The sequence below is a fragment of the Eptesicus fuscus genome, chromosome 5 (assembly GCF_027574615.1).
Source record: "Eptesicus fuscus isolate TK198812 chromosome 5, DD_ASM_mEF_20220401, whole genome shotgun sequence".
Taxonomy (NCBI): Eukaryota; Metazoa; Chordata; class Mammalia; order Chiroptera; family Vespertilionidae; genus Eptesicus; species Eptesicus fuscus.
The window spans coordinates 98,311,367-98,327,256 of NC_072477.1; the positions used below are offsets into that span (position 1 = coordinate 98,311,367).

The 15,890-nt window shown below is 42.4% G+C and overlaps 1 protein-coding gene across 3 annotated transcripts in view; it reads right to left on the minus strand.

Moving 5' to 3' along the window:
* The window catches only part of ZNF438 (zinc finger protein 438), a 174,956-nt gene extending 160,292 nt beyond the window's left edge, over positions 1-14,664 (minus strand). For all 3 annotated transcript variants that reach the window (XM_054716603.1, XM_054716602.1, XM_054716601.1), the window contains exon 1: positions 14,338-14,664. The gene's annotated coding sequence lies outside the window, so the exon portion shown is untranslated. The remainder of the gene's footprint in view (positions 1-14,337) is intronic.
* Between the last annotated feature and the right edge of the window lie 1,226 nt (positions 14,665-15,890).

Below are 15,890 nucleotides of genomic sequence, written 5' to 3' on the forward strand. Positions count from 1 at the left end.
CTTTGTTTCAGCTACATATATGAGCAGTGGTCTCTTCCCTCAATAATACAACAAATATTATGGTTACTTGGATATTAGCATTTTTCTTCATGGAGGTGTGAACCAAAACAGAGTATTAGTATTAGGGGGCCCCAAAATGTAGTCAAGAGGTCATTAAGAAAGTCCGACTTACCTATGTTCACACCCAGATGAGGTTTAAACATTTGAACTTCCACGCTTGCCTTAGAAGTACATCCTAGAACTTGTCCTGCCTTGTTTCCATGTCAATGCTTACCTCAGAGTTTCATCACCTGGATCTCACCAATCCTCTTTGAACTAGTCATCACACCATGTTAGGTTGCCAACAGGGAAAGTTTCTTTTGTTCCAGCTTGTGGTTTTTGCCTTTATAAACCCTGCCTTTTTTAAGTTCTCTCCAGAGCTTAATCGGAGTTGTTACTTGAATTTGTTTCTCTTGGATTACAATCTTACCCTCAAGTAAAAGCTTTTTATTCTTTATTATAGCCTAGGCATTTTTGGTTGACAAAGGTAAAAAAAGAAGTTTGTTACAATAATTAAGTTTTATAGAAACTTGGGAATCTTCAATTTTTAAGCCTAATTACAACCCTTCTTGCCCAATCCCATTGCACTAACAAAGGTGTCTTCTTCCTTTTCCTCTCAATCCCAGACCCACAATTTCATACTATCAAAGGTCCAAATACAGACAATGGAAGTATTATATGAAACATTAAAATTTCCAACTACATCGAGAACTGAATATGATAAAGTATCTTCGAACAAAATGATAACTGATCAAATATTTAAGTAGGTATTCTTTTTTATCTAATGAAAATGACAGTGTGGCTTAATTTTGTAAGATCTGAAAACCTAAATTCTAAATCCTATCTCTGAAATTGGTTTAACTGGGTAAACTGATAGTCTCTACTTAAAATTTCCAATCTAGAAAATAAGTGACAATTACCAGTTCCTACCACCTTACAAAAATGATGTACTTACTTATAGTAAGACTAGAGGCCCAGTGCACGAAATTCGTGCACGGGGGTGTGTGTCCCTCAGCCCAGCATGCACCCTCTCCAATCTGGGACCCCTTGAGGGATGTCCGACTGCCCATTTAGGCCCAATCACAGTAGAATCGAACCTAAGTGGGCAGTCGGACATCCCTCTCACAATCCAGGACAGCTGGCTCCCAACTGCTCGCCCGCCTGCCTTCCTGATTGCTGCTAACCGCTTCTGCCTGCCAACCTGATTGATGCCTAACTGCTCCCCTGCCAGCCTGATTGCCCCTAACTGCTCTCCCCTGCAAGCCTGGTCACCCCTAACTGCCCTCCCCTGCAGGCTTGGTCCCCCCCAACTGCCCTCCCCTGCAGGCCCAGTCGCCCCCAACTTCCATCCTCTGCCGGCCTGGTCACCCCTAACTGCCCTCCCCTGCTGGCTTGATTGCCCCCAACTGCCCTCCCTTGCAGGCCTGGTCCCTCCCAACTGCCCTCCCCCACTGGCCATCTTGTGGCGGCCAACTTGTGTCCACATGGGGGCAGCATATTTGACCACATGGGGGCAGCCATCTTGTGTGTTGGAGTGATGGTCAATTTGCATATTACTCTTTTATTAGATAGGATGATCTCTAAATGTTTCAGGAAGGAAAATAAAAACCTTTCATTTTGTTATGTTATCATTTTGTTTGTTGTGAAAGTCAAGTCAGTCTGGGGTTTATATCAGCCTGGATAAAAAGAGAAGCAGCCTTTAAATTTACATAAAAATGGCTAAAGAGAATAATATGAATTCTAATTAGAAAATCAGAATAAATGGGAGTCCTATCCCAAATATAAATCTATCAAACTGGCAAAATGAATGATGCTGGATGGGATGCCTCACCCAAGTATGTATACTCAAATATAGCCAAGAGCCATCTCTTTGGACTACTTTTGGACTTAGTGTTCTCAAAAAATAAATTTGAAATGGCAAATAGTATTATCTTATAGTTTATCAAAACTCAGTGAAGTTGCCACTCAAGTACAATCACAGTAGTATTACAAACACTGAATTACCAATTGATTCAAATGACAACATGAAGTAGGTATTAAAGGAAACCAGACTGTCTCCCTAAAATATGCCATTTTGACATATTATTTGAATTAAAGGTACTTAAGAAATAGCAGGTGCAAGGACACTGACTCTCCTCTTTTCTTCCTGAAAGCAAGACACTAAACTCCCATGTCAAAGGTACCCTCCCTGTTTCAGGAGGAAGGAAGACATTATCACCAGAGACAGGTAATTGAGAAGAGACATCTGTACAAACAAATCTTGTTAAACTAACCCATATCTTCCTAGTTACTTCTTCACCACATATTATCCCTAGCCCAACCCCCTTTTTCTTTTCAATTCTTCAAATTTATTGTTTCTTTGTCTAAAATATATAAATGTTTCCTGCTCTGGTCACTTTTTTGGGACTTTATTCTTTTGTGAAGGCTACCATGTACATGTAAAAGTTTAATAAAATGTGTGCTTTTCTCTTGATAATCTCTCTTGTATCAGTTTAATTCTTAGGCCTAGCCAGCAACCCAAAAAGGGTACAGAAGTTTCCCTTCCCTACAATGTCAAGAGATCTATTTAGTTAGGTTAGGCAGAATTTATCCAGAAACTGTCAAATTTATTTATTAGAGAAGACTAACTGGAGAAGCAGCATAGGCTTAGAGAAAATAGTCAAAACTACATTATGAATTGGGTGACCCTGAGTAAGTTACTTAATATCTTTGAACCAATTTCCTCATCTGTAAAATAGGAATAATAACCCCATTTCATAGGACTGTCAGGAAGACTAAATAAGATAGCAGTAACTATTAACTGTACAAATAGTTGAAGCACCAAGACCTCTGAGAACTAGATTTGCTTTTGTCACATAATAATACATATGGCAAGTCATTTAATCTAAGTTTCCTCATCTGTCAAGTAGTGAGGATAATGCATGCCCTACACATTTAGGACAATCACATATGAAAATTAATGTGAAAAGTATTTTTGAAATATATAAACAACAGTGTACTGTGATATAATTAATTCAATATGTACAAAAATGCAGGGGAGTCAGGCTACCAAACCTGTTACAACCCAGAGTTATATAATATCCAAATTAAATTAAATATACTAAGAAAAAAATTCATAATTATAAACAAACAAAAAACTAAACACATTGGCAACCAAAATATTCAAGGCTTTTAGCTACAAGAATTATTTTTTCATGGAATAAATGAACCAAATTAGCTCAGCTCTCCAACAAACAAAAAGCAGTTCTACTTATCTTTTATTCAAGTCAGGTGTTGGCTAGTACAACCACCGCCTCAATTTCAAAACGGGGGAGGGGGTTATACATTGCAAGATTTCTCAACATTAGTAGTATTTACATTTTGAACTAGATAATTTTTTTTGCTGTTGGGGTTATCCTGTGCATTGTAGGATATTTAGAAGCATCCCTGGGCCCCACCAAGTAGATGCCAGGAGCAATGCCCCCACACACAGTTTTGACAACCAAATTTGTGGCCAGTCATTGCCAAATGTCCTCAGGGTGAATCGGGGGAGAAGACAAAATTATCCCCAGTTGAGATCCTCTGAGCTAAAATCATAGTAATCCTAATATATAAAAAGCCAGGGGGCCGTCACAACCGAAACAACTGGTCAGACAACCGAACAGCAGGCTGTGTGGGACGACAAGGCCAGCAGGGGGGTTAGTGAGGGATGACCAAACGAATGAACAGCAGGCTGCGTGGGGCAACCAGGCCAGCAGGGCAGTTAGTGAGGGATGACCAAACGACTGAACAGCAGGCTGCATGGGGTGACCAGGCTGGCAGGGGGGTTAGTGAGGGACGACCAAACGACTGAACAGCAGGCTGCGTGGGGAGACCAGGCCGGCAGGGGGGTCAGTAGGGGGCAACCAGGTCGGCAGGTGGTGGCAGTTGAGGGCGATCAGGCCAGCAGGCAGAGGTGGTTAGGGGTGATCAGGATGGCAGGGAGGGGCAGTTAGGGGCGATCAGGCAGGTGAGCAGTTAGGAGCCAGTGGTCCTGGATTGTGAGAGGGATGTCCCCCAAGGGGTCCCAGATTGGAGAGGGTGCAGGCTGGGGTGATTGTACGCCCCCCATGCACAAATTTCGTGCACCGGGCCTCTAGTATTCCAACATTTATCTCACATTTCTCTCTATATATTGATGGCTTAGAATGCAGCTTGACCCTAGCAGTTTTGCAGTATAAAAAATAAGTAAAGAATGCTGCTTGTAGGATAGTAAAATCTTAAGAATTATAGGCATAGTAGGGAGTTATGGTTAAATTATCACTTCCATCAACATGTTGTTTTTGCTTGATCCTCTCTAAGAATTTTCTTCTTGAGTATTTTTTTGGGGAAACAACTTGGTTAATATGTCACTAAAGTTTAGTCTCCAGAAAATGGGACTCTGGAAACTCAGGGATTTAATTTCACAGAAATAAAAATTACTTGTTCTCCTGTGAGAGTCTCAGAAGTCCACACCTGGGAGACCCTCTCCCATTCATTAACATATGGTGACCCATCTGGGACAAAAACACCTGGAGAAGAAATAAAAAAGTATCCCTCTCTGCCATTTTCCTGAAGCTCAGAAAGCTCACCCGCAGCCTCCGGACCTATAGGTCTCCAAGGGCAAAACAACAGAAAAAAGAAAATGGCATGGACCATGGTGAGAAATAAAATTTAACTTCCCTATAACTGGGAATTCTATAATTCATCTCTTTCTCTCCCCCCTATACTGATTCTTATACGAATAGCTCACTTCCCTTTTTCTGTCTTGCGCTACATTGGATGCTGGTTCAGATTGGCTTCCCGAGTGTGGGGTGTCCATGGCCCTTAACTGGGGCTAGGGCTAGGGCTGCAGCAGCCACTGCCCACACCCAGCAAACATTGGGGTGGATGTACCTGCACTCCCTCTGCACCATTGTTATGGGCAAAAGGAAAATGCATGCACACTGAATGCCAATTTCCTGAATTCTGTGTCTGGTATAGGAGACTTGGGATGTGCCCCTGCTCCTTTTCCTATTCACAGCGGCTGCATGCTCAGCCCAGCACTCAGAGGCTTCCTCCTCCATGGTGCCTGGCAGAGCTGTGTGCAGCCTGGGCCCAGAGATTCACTCTCCTCTGGCAACTACTCAGCTCCATTCTGACAGCTTATTCAGTGTCCCTGAAACCATATATCCCTGGTGCTGAACCCCAGGGAGGGGAGGGGGGCTTAAGGAGTGGCTTGCAGCCCAGCGCTACTCCAAACTAAGGGCCCCCCAGCCCTCGCTTTCCTCTGCCTCCAGTTTCCCCTTCTGCCTCTCACTGCCCTTTCCCCAGCAGAATGGGCTCAGACCTTCAGAAGGCTGCTTGGGAATGTCCCCTTCTCCAGCAGCCTGGCACTACCCTTCCCCCACCCACTCCCACCCCACCATCCCCTGCCAAGGAGGGGAAGAGGGCACACTGATTAGGAGCTCCATTTGAGGAAGCAAAATAAGAACAAGGAAGTCATGTTGCTTGAGGGCAAAAAATATTTTTTAACTTCTGATACAAATACAACTACTATGTTTCTGACTTCATGCAAACATTACTACTTGTCACTAATACTTCATTCACAAATATAATAGAAAAAAAAGCCTCAAGTGTACAAATATTCAAAGAAAAGAAAAACTTTTGTTACCTAATCTTGAAAAGGGACTACAAACAGAATTTAACCCCAGGGCCTGGGTGTTAAATCTCTGTCCAGCCAAATTAACAGAAAATACTCCCCCCTTTCTTAGGGGAAACTGTCTTACACAGTCAAGCCTCTTAAGAGATCAAGACTGTTAGAAGTATGAGAGACAACAATAAATTACTAGCCCAACTATTAAAGGCTAATTTTTAAAAAACAGAATTTTTCTACCTCAAATAATAGACAATAGACATATACAGACACAAGAATGAATGCCTACAATAAAGTCAAAGGCCATCAGAATCTCTCATATGAAATTAAAGACCCCACACCTGGACAACTGTAACTATTGGGGGGAAAAGTCTATCTCATGTGGAAAGGGACTTTAGACTGTGGGTAAATGTGAATATGTCAGTCAGCTTAAACAGAATGGGTAATGGAATGGCATGAGGGGCAAGGGGTCACAGGCCACTACAAATTCTGGTTTATGATAGAAAACTAGGAAATATAAAATACATTCATGCCTCCCTCAGCTATAAAATCTCCCTCTCAAGAGGACGAAAGAAAAAAAATTTTAGGTTTTTATTCTCTCTGAAGTCAATATGTAATAAAATCTCCATTCACATTGTCTCAAGAGTGCCTCGTCTGACAAGGAATTTTATTCTGGGTTTTTCATGGAAAAGACTGTCTGCCTTTAAAGTGCTAATATTTGGTCTCCAGAAGAACTCTTATCTAAGACATCTATTGAAATACAGATTCTGAGAAGTAAGTCTTATCTAACCCAAACAATCTGAGCCGATCAATCGAATTCAATTCACCTGTGATTTATTAAATTCTGTGAATTTCACTATATAATACCTGTCTCCATGGAAGTATGCCTCTTAAAGTATCAATAGATATATCAATAAAAAAGCCTATGTTTCTAAAAATTATGAAATATGTTTGCCAATCTAAGAAATAGTAATTGCTTACTTTTAGCATTTTCTCCCTAACTAATTCCTCCAGAATTTGGCAATTCTTAATAAATCATGGCAATATGTTTCTTTGCATAAATCCAATGAGACAAGTCTTCACCTGTGGTCTTTGTAACTAAGACTTTGACTGAAATACCTTGTTTAAGAAAGACATGCCTGGACTCTGAATGTCACCAAAAAGCCTTAAGACACTGAGATTGACTTTCCAAAGCTGATCAAAAGCCCATTGCAGAAATGGCCTACCAACTTGCTTAGTCATGTGGTTCATGACAATCTTTCCAACTAAGGAACAAAAATTGCTTTCCTAAAAAAATGACAAAAAAGAAACCTCAAGACATCTTTGAAGACCTCAAGGATTTGAGGACTACCCAAACCTACAAATATTACAGGCAAAGCCTGATAACAACTGGCTTGGCTTCTCTGCCCTAAGGGACTGACTATAACTCAATCTAAAAATTCCTTATAAAAGATTCCAGCAAAACAGATTTTAAAAAGCTTTATAATCTATTTAATCAATTACTATTTTTGTTGTATTTATGCAAATAATCAGGTCAAAATAAAACTGAACTTAATACATTCTCTTTAAAAATAAGGATAATCTTAGGGAAAAAATCGTGTCAATAAAAACCACAGTGCTCAATTATAAATATTGGACTCCAATACAATGAACTGGCTTCAAAGTTTTGCTTTTAAGACTATGTCTATATATTCCATACAGATTTCAACAACTAATAACATCACAAGAGATGTTCTAAATATGAAAAAATCTATCAGATTGTCATTGCTTGATTTCATTCCAAGAAAAGCCTTGCATCTAAAAGTCTTCTCAACTGTTTTATGATTTACTGTATGCCTTAACCTTGTGTTTTATGTTCTTCCTTCTATTTTCATAGAATATATGCTTATGTCCTTATTTACCTGATTATTACCAACCTAAGCCTCACTTTAAAAGCCATCTGCATTACCATCTCCTAAAATAAGACTAAATGGTTTGGACTTATGGTTGAGTCAATAAAATATGGACAGTCTATCGACTTCACTTAAAACTGCTTTCCCTTTTCTCCCAAATGGTTCAGACAAACAGGCCCACAATTTCTCATGAGGGATATCTTAGAATATTTTCCTTAGCTTAATTTAAGTTAAATATAATAAACAAAAAACAAACAAACAAACAGCCCTAACGGGTTTGGCTCAGTGGATAGAGTGTCAGCCTGCAGACTGAAGGGTCCCAGGTTCAATTCTGGTCAAGGGCATGAACCTTGGTTGGGGGCACATCCCCAGTAGGGGGGTGTGCAGGAGGCAGCTGATCGATGTTTCTCTCTCATTGATGTTTCCAACTCTCTATCCCTCTCCCCTCCTCTCTGTAAAAAATCAATAAAATATATATATATTTTTTAAAAGACAAATGTGACACACCTACTCCAGGGAAGCCACTCCTCCATCCTAATCTAAAACACTGTAAAATTAATTCTTCCCTCTACCACATAGGTTTTGACCTCTCTCTGGTCCTTTATTTGCTATAAATCTCCTCATCTTTGAATTATGCCTTTTTAACCTTCTTGCCAAATTTGTCATTTCTAGAATACAAGAATGCCAGCTTGTCCAATGCATCATCCTCTAAACATCACCTGTTCCACTTTCCAGAGACATCAAACTAACCTAAACTTTGCAAAATCCCTCTTACTTTCTTAAATACTCCCTTCCCTTTTGCTCCCTCTTCCTCTACCAAATAGGGGAATACCTCTAAGCCTTGGAATAGACAGGTCTATAACTCTTGATGGCCTAAAACAGTTACAAAAAATAAAGACCTTCAGCCATTTACCCTTGTAAGATTGCAAGGCTTAAGTTCTCTAAAGGGGGGATTGATACCACTGTACTTAACTGGTTATTAATAATAGGTAAGGAGCAAAGAGGGAAGGCCAGACATTATACACATGCCATTTGGGCAGCTTCACCAGGAAGCTGCAATTCTGCACTCCCCAGGGAACCGCTGGCCAATTCCCTGAAAAACAAACAAACAAACAAACATTAGGGAAAGGGATCCAACAAAAGGAAGATTGATGCATGCTCAGTAAAGCTGGAGCGACATAGGGAAGGTACTTGTCTGTCAGTCAAACCCAGGGACAGAAATTGTTGGTCAGAATGAGCATGGCCACTGCAAAGTCATGAAAGTTTGGGAATACATGATTTCCTAAACAAAGGAGTTCTCTCTCTTATTGCTCTTGTGCTATTGGCTTCACCCGCGTTTCCTCCATAGCCATGTGGCACTGCAGTCCACACATGCAATGGACTGATGGACTGCAGCAGGGAACACAAATTAGGCTAGCCTGATGCTGAATTGGACTCTGCTCCAATATGGAAAGGAAACTCTGGACACTGACTCTGATTTAGGATCTATTGAACCCAGCTACAATAAAAGAAACCACAAGAAGTGGAATTTAAAAAATTATATTTAGTGATACTACATAGCATCATTGAGCTAGATTCATGGTTTTCTTAAGAAACAATTACCATATATTTACATTTGTTCTCGTAACATGAGGTAGTAGTTTTTTAATTTGTTTATGTAATATGAATTTTCAAAGGAACTTCTATAAGTTATTTTTTCCTATTTCATATGATGCTATATTTCATATGGTTCAGTGTTAGAGTGGCTTCTGTTGTCTTCCAATAGGAGGGCTTACCATCACTCCTGCACTGCAGGGAGCTATCTGAAACAACAAAATAACCATCAACCTGCCCTCACGGAGCCTGAACTTACAAAGTGACAAAGCCTGAGAAATCAACAGGCCATTTAAGATTGAATTCTACTTTATACCATCCTATCTAATAATAGAGTAACATGTAAATTACCATCACTCCGCTACGCCCACGATTGGGCGGCGGGAGGCTGGGGGGCGGGACTCGGGGTGGCCTATCCGGCCATTGAGAGGCACGGATCCACTGCCACTGAGGGGGGCTACCCTGCTGTTAAGAGGCGCAGGGGGCGGGACTCCCGCCCCCTGTGCCTCTCAACGGCCAGATCCGCGGCTGCTGAGGGGGCCTGCTGCAGACACCCAGCTGCGCCTCTCAATGACAGGGTAGCCAGGTGTCCGCGGCAGCCCCCCTCAGCAGCCATTGAGAGGCGCAGGGGGGGAGTCCCGCCCCCCCTGCGCCTCTCAACAGCAGGGTAGCCCCCCTCAGTGGCCGCGGACCATCAAAAGTGGGGGAGCTGGGTGCCTGGTGCACCAGCGGACAGGCACCCAGCTCCACCGCGAAAAGCGAAAGCGTGTAGGGGACCCTACACGTGCATGATTCAATCATGCACTGGGCCTCTAGTATATAATATTCTTAAGGAAGCTAAATACAATTGTGGTATAAAGAAATGCTAATCAGCCCTAGCAGGTTTGGCTCAGTGGACAGAGCGTTGGCCTGAGGACTGAAGGGTCCTGGGCTCGATTTCAGTCAAGAGCACATGCCTGGGTTGTGGGCTCCATCCCCAGTAGGGGGCGTGCAGGAGGCAGCAGATGAATGATTCTCTCTCATCATTGATGTTTCTATCTCTCTCTCTCTCCTCCCTTCCTCTCTGAAATCAATAAAAATATATTTTAAAAAAAAGAAATGCTAATCATTTCAACTCCATTAAATTTAGAGAAGCTACAATAGCAGATTTAAAATAGCAGAACTGCAAAATGAGATGGCACATCATCTCTACAATATATTTGTGGAAGGTTCCTGTTTAGAATTACTGGGGGATTTGTCTATTCAGATCAACACTTCCACTGGAAGCAAAAAAGCTAAATAAAATATAATTTTATATATTGTAATTAAAAAACCTCTGAATTTAACCATGAAATCTGTAACAGTGCAATTTAATCTTTTAACGGCTCAAATGTGAAATACTCATGTTAGGAAGTAATAAAATTGTGATAAATGAATTGAGGTATAGTATACCCTGAAAGAAATCTACAGAAATAAGATACTTATTTTTGTGCGTATTGTTCTAGTTTCTACATTTTACAATGTTCACATATAAGATATTTAAAGAGATGATCATCAGAGGAACTCAAACTTATTTCATTATGTGGAACTTTGGTGTGAAAGACTGAAACTGGTGGAAACCTGACTAAATACTTCACACACCCCCTCCATCACCCTCTATTATGCAAGCTGCAGCTTTTCAAGCCAACTCCCTTATTTCACTAATGAGCCCTATCAACACTGAGGTAATAGAACTGGAAAAACTCATCAACCCACAATGATCTTCAAATATCAGAATATATTTCATTTGGTAATAATTTTATCACTGCCAAATAAAAGTAGTGCAAATCCAGTAATATATGCAAGATTTTGAGGAATTCTTTTGTTGAAAAGGGCTGGGAGAGCCTCAAATTCATCCTGCAATTGCTTAGGCATTCTTCTGCTCCTCTGAACCTTTCATGCCCACCCCGTAAGTAAACAGGGTGGAGGTGGCTACAGAAGGCCAGAATGAACTAATCATCATGCATGTGTGCAGTTAGTCTACTCTAGCTTTATTCCCACAGGTTTTTCGTCATCCTAAGTTTCTCCAGGAAAAGTGCTGTTTTATTCATCTCTAACCTCCAAAATTTATCCAAATGTCCTGCATATAAAGCCATCCCTAACATCTACTACATGGCAGGCATTAGACTAGGGACTAGAAGTAGAGAAGTGAGAGAGATATGTATCTCACTCTCATGGAACTTCATGGAAAGGGGATATTGAATACTGGCCGCATGAACAGAATCAAGTAAGTAGTGACCAGTTAGCACAGCCCCGTCGCCTAGGTTCTTTTTGCCTATTGCCAACCAAGACTTAAGATGAGAAACAACATAGTCAGTCATTCCCTTCAGGAATATAAATGTGTGTCTCTAGCCCTGACCATTCTCCTGAGTTCTATATCCATAAACCCAACTGCCTACTCAACATATTACCATGTAGGTAGTTACAGAAATTAACTGCATGGGCTCTGAAGACAGACTGCTTGGGTTTGAATCCCAGCTCCATCACTCACAAGCTGGGTGACTTTCGGCAAGTGACTTTTAACCTCTCTGTGCCTGTTTTCTCATTTGTAAAATGGAGACATACAACTGTTATAAGGATTAAATTAACTGATATGTAAAAATGCTTAAGACCCTGCCTGCTACACAGTGTATGCTTACATAGTGCTTACTATTATTATTAGCAGCACCAGTACTAATGTCGCTAGGCATCTGAAACTTGTCCGAAACAGAAATCATGATTTCCTTTTCAAACCCCTTTCTCCCTTCTCAATAAGCAGCACTACCTTCCAGTTGTTCCAGCCTAAAATCTAAGAGTTTTAGGTTTTAGAGAAACCCACATTAGTAAGTCCACACCTCTACCTTCAAAAGTATATCATGAATTTGACTAATTCTTACCATCTCTACCAACTACCTCCTCTAGCCCAAGACACCACCAGGTACAGCAATAGTCTCCTACCTGCCCATTTTCAAGACTCCCAACTCCATGACCCTAGAATCAATATTCCACCTAATAAAACAGAAATCAGATGCTATTACTTTAATACAAACCTTCCAAAGGTTTCCCACCACTCTTAGAATAACATCTTTACCTCATCACAGCCTACAAAGGCCCCCATAGTCTGCCTGGCCCTCCAACATCATCTGCCATCACTTGCCCCTATCCTTGCTGTGTTCTCAACGCTGTTACCTTGCAATGACTTGGCACCTCAGGGTTGCTTCCACCTCCGATCATTGTTCCATTGTTGTTCCTACTGTGAGGCAGTACAGTGTTGTTGATTGGAGCATGGACTGTGAGGTCAGATTGCCCCCATTCAAATACTGTCTCCATCACATTTTAGCTGTACAATCTTGAGCAAATTCTTAACCTTTCTGTGTCAGTTTCCTCATCTATAAAAACGGGAATGAGTACTTACTTCATAAGGTTGTTGTAATAATTTAATTTTGTGTTTATAAGAGTGACTCACATATAAACTGTACATCAGTGTTTACTGCTATTATTATTCCTCCCTGGAATGTTCCTACCTCAGGCTCTTCCTCCACTTCAATTGACTCAGCTGTCACCTCCTTTGAAAGGCCTTCCCTGACAGACCTTAAAATAACCTGTCCTGTTCTCCCACTGTCTGTCTTTCTCTTATCTTCCCTTATATCACTTTATGTATCACTATTTGAAATAATATTATGTACTTATTCTTTGTTGCCTATTTCCCCACTGGAACATGAGCTCCACTAGTTGGAGATTGTGTCTTGTTTGCTGCTCTAGTTCTAGTTGTGACTCAGAACCTGACTTTGAATGCACACCATCTCTTATTTCTCTTTTCCAGGCTTGGGGACCAATGCAAATTTCTTAATAGAAATAACAAATTTAGACAGCCTTTAGTTTTCACATTTATGACCTCATTTGATCCTTGAAAAAGCAACAGCAGATATACCATCATCTCCCATCTTAGAGAGAAAAGAAAATTCCAAGTTTGGGTGACTTGTCTTTAGACACAGAGCTAATAACTGATAGAACAAATATAAGGACCCCTGCTCTCTAAGCCTCCTTAGATGGAACGAGATTATACCCTTGAAACTGAATTTACAGAAATGTGACCTTTCAATCTCCTGAAGTGTGTACAATATTCTTCCCTTCAAAGTTTCTGTCAAATACTTGTTCCTGACTTTAAGAAGTACTATAGTATGGTACAAACTCATTAATAATGTTATTAACACTTGGCAAGCCAACAAATTCAAGGAGTCAGATATAATGATGGTATATTCTAAGTTTACACAGCAAAATCCCTAAAACTCACAGTATATTTGTATTGAGCATAAAGTACTAGTTTCAACACTCTAAAAGTTTTCTCTGCAAAACCCAGACAAAGGGGACCCCGTAATTGTCAAGATCATTGTGATAATGATACCAGTTATTTCTTGATCCGTATTCCACCAAATTCAGTGATAACAGTTCAGACCACCCACCAGGCTCAAGTGTTGTCTGGGATCAGACTAGGGTGGCGGGCAAGGTGAGGAGGCAGAATTGTGAAAAAGGCCACTATCTACAAGACCTTTGTCAAATAGCCATTGGCAGCACATTCTCAGAACAGCCAACTGTCTTTATAAGCTCCCTTCCAAAAAGATTACATGTTTGCATTACCGCACGTGCTCTCACAATTCCCATTCCTGTGGGAATGACAAGTAGGAAGGCTAGCGTCTGCTTCACCGCCATTTTACACAAAAAGAAAACTGAGGCAGCAAGTGGGTATCTTTACAAATTGTCTTAGGCGATTTGGTAACTTCTGGGATCGCAAAGGAAGGAAGCTTCTACCCCAGACTTAACAATGTCAAACTCCTGGGCTGAAAGGAATCAAAGTCCCTTCAACAATAAAGGAAAAGGGGGACTCTCCTATTTGGACCTTCCCCCTTGGGTGACCTCGTTCCCAGGCTCTTAAAGCCTCACAGACACCGGGAGAAAAGGTTGGTGCGCTGTCCAGGGGAGTGCGGCCTTGCTCGGGCACTCCTGGCCCTCCCACCACGGAGGGCACGCTCCCGCCTAGGCAGGCACCTGTCCCTCAGCCAGGTTCGGCGGCTCTCCCGGTCGCACCAGGATCTAACAACCCACAGCCACTACCAACACCAGGAAGACGAGCAGCGGGCAGAGCCCCGCAGGCCCGGGTAGCTGCAGGAATCCTCCGAAACTTACAGTTTTCCTACAGCGTGCGCGTCACGGCGAGGTGACGTCACGGGACCCAGCGTTCGGGAAGGTCAACCCGCAGGTCACAGGACCACACGGGCCCCACGGCTCCGCCCCCAGCGCGCCGGCGAGAGACACGCCCCTTTCCTCAGGGCCCCGCCCCCGGCTCGGAGATCCCGGCGCAGGCGCAGACTCGTTGCAAGGCCGCCCGCTGGGAGGCCTCGCGTGTCCGGGTGTCCAGGGTGGGGCCGCTCGGGAGAGCTTTCCTGCCAGCGTGGGACCCGCAGCTGGGACATCCACAGACGGGGGCGAAGACCCCCGGGAACACAGCAAACCAGCTGTTAGGGGGTTGGGTAGGACGCCAGAGTTGTGAGGCAGGTTTTTCCACAGACACTGCTGTCCTTTCCTCACGTGTTCGTTAAAAGTTCTCCACGTGTGGACACAGCCGTGGGCTCTCCGTCGGGTGCCTGCGCGTTCTCGCCGGGAGGTGTCAGATATCCCATGGGCCCGCCCCCGGCCCCGCCCCCGGCCCCGCCCCGCCCCGCCCCCAGCCAGGCCCCGCCCCGCCCCGGGCTTCGCTCCAACCGGCCCCGCCCCGACTCGGCCCCGCCGCGGAGCCCGCCCAGCAGGCTCGTGCTCGCGGGGCGGGCGGGCGCCCAGCTACCTCGCCCTGTCTGGTTTCCATCTCTAGCTTTTCCCTTAGACATTTTAGTCTCTCCCCCTCCCACTGGATTCCCGTTTGGGCTCATCCTCCATTACATTTAGTAAAAGTTGATCCGTGTGAACAGATATGTACACTTCTTCGCTAGTGTCAACTTTCCACCGCCTCCCACTCAGTGACCACATCTTGTGTGCCCAACTCCAGATGTCTGCTCTTCCAGCTTCACAAGAGAGTTCTGGTTTAAAGGGGGCTCGGTAGAGAAGGAAAAAGGTGGGTTCCAAGAACTGACAATGTATTAACACAGTATGTCTAGCTTGTAGGGTTCTTGGAGTACTCTTCAGCAGAAAAAAAAATAGTAGATGTTAAAGTAAAAAGTGGCTGGGACAAGTCTGTCTTGGAGAAAATAAATTAAGTGGGGAAAACAGGCCTTGAAAACAGACCCTAAGTTGAAGGTAGCAAGGACACTTTTAAAAACTTATTTGGAATCACGACCAATGGGTAGATGAGACCTGGGATTTTGCCAGGCAGATCCCTTGTGAATAAAATCTGAAACAATGGTTCCTTTACACTCTCATTGAAAACGGTGTAGTAATTTCATAGGAAAGAATGATGACGGGAATGTTAGTCTTTTGACATTAGTTAAAAATAAACACATCTATTATTCAGAAAAAGATCTACCTACGTAATCAAAGTTTTTTAACGTTTCTGTATTTTTAGAGAGTATTTGTACATTTACTTAATATAATTTCATATGAGATTTTAATGATCGTTATCAACTGATGTAAGAAATTTGTGAAGATTTTACATGATAACTTTATAATAAGATTTTGTTCTGTGGGGCAGTTAGAAAAATTAGCAATTTTTAAAAATTCTACATATAAAAATATATATTTTTTTCCTT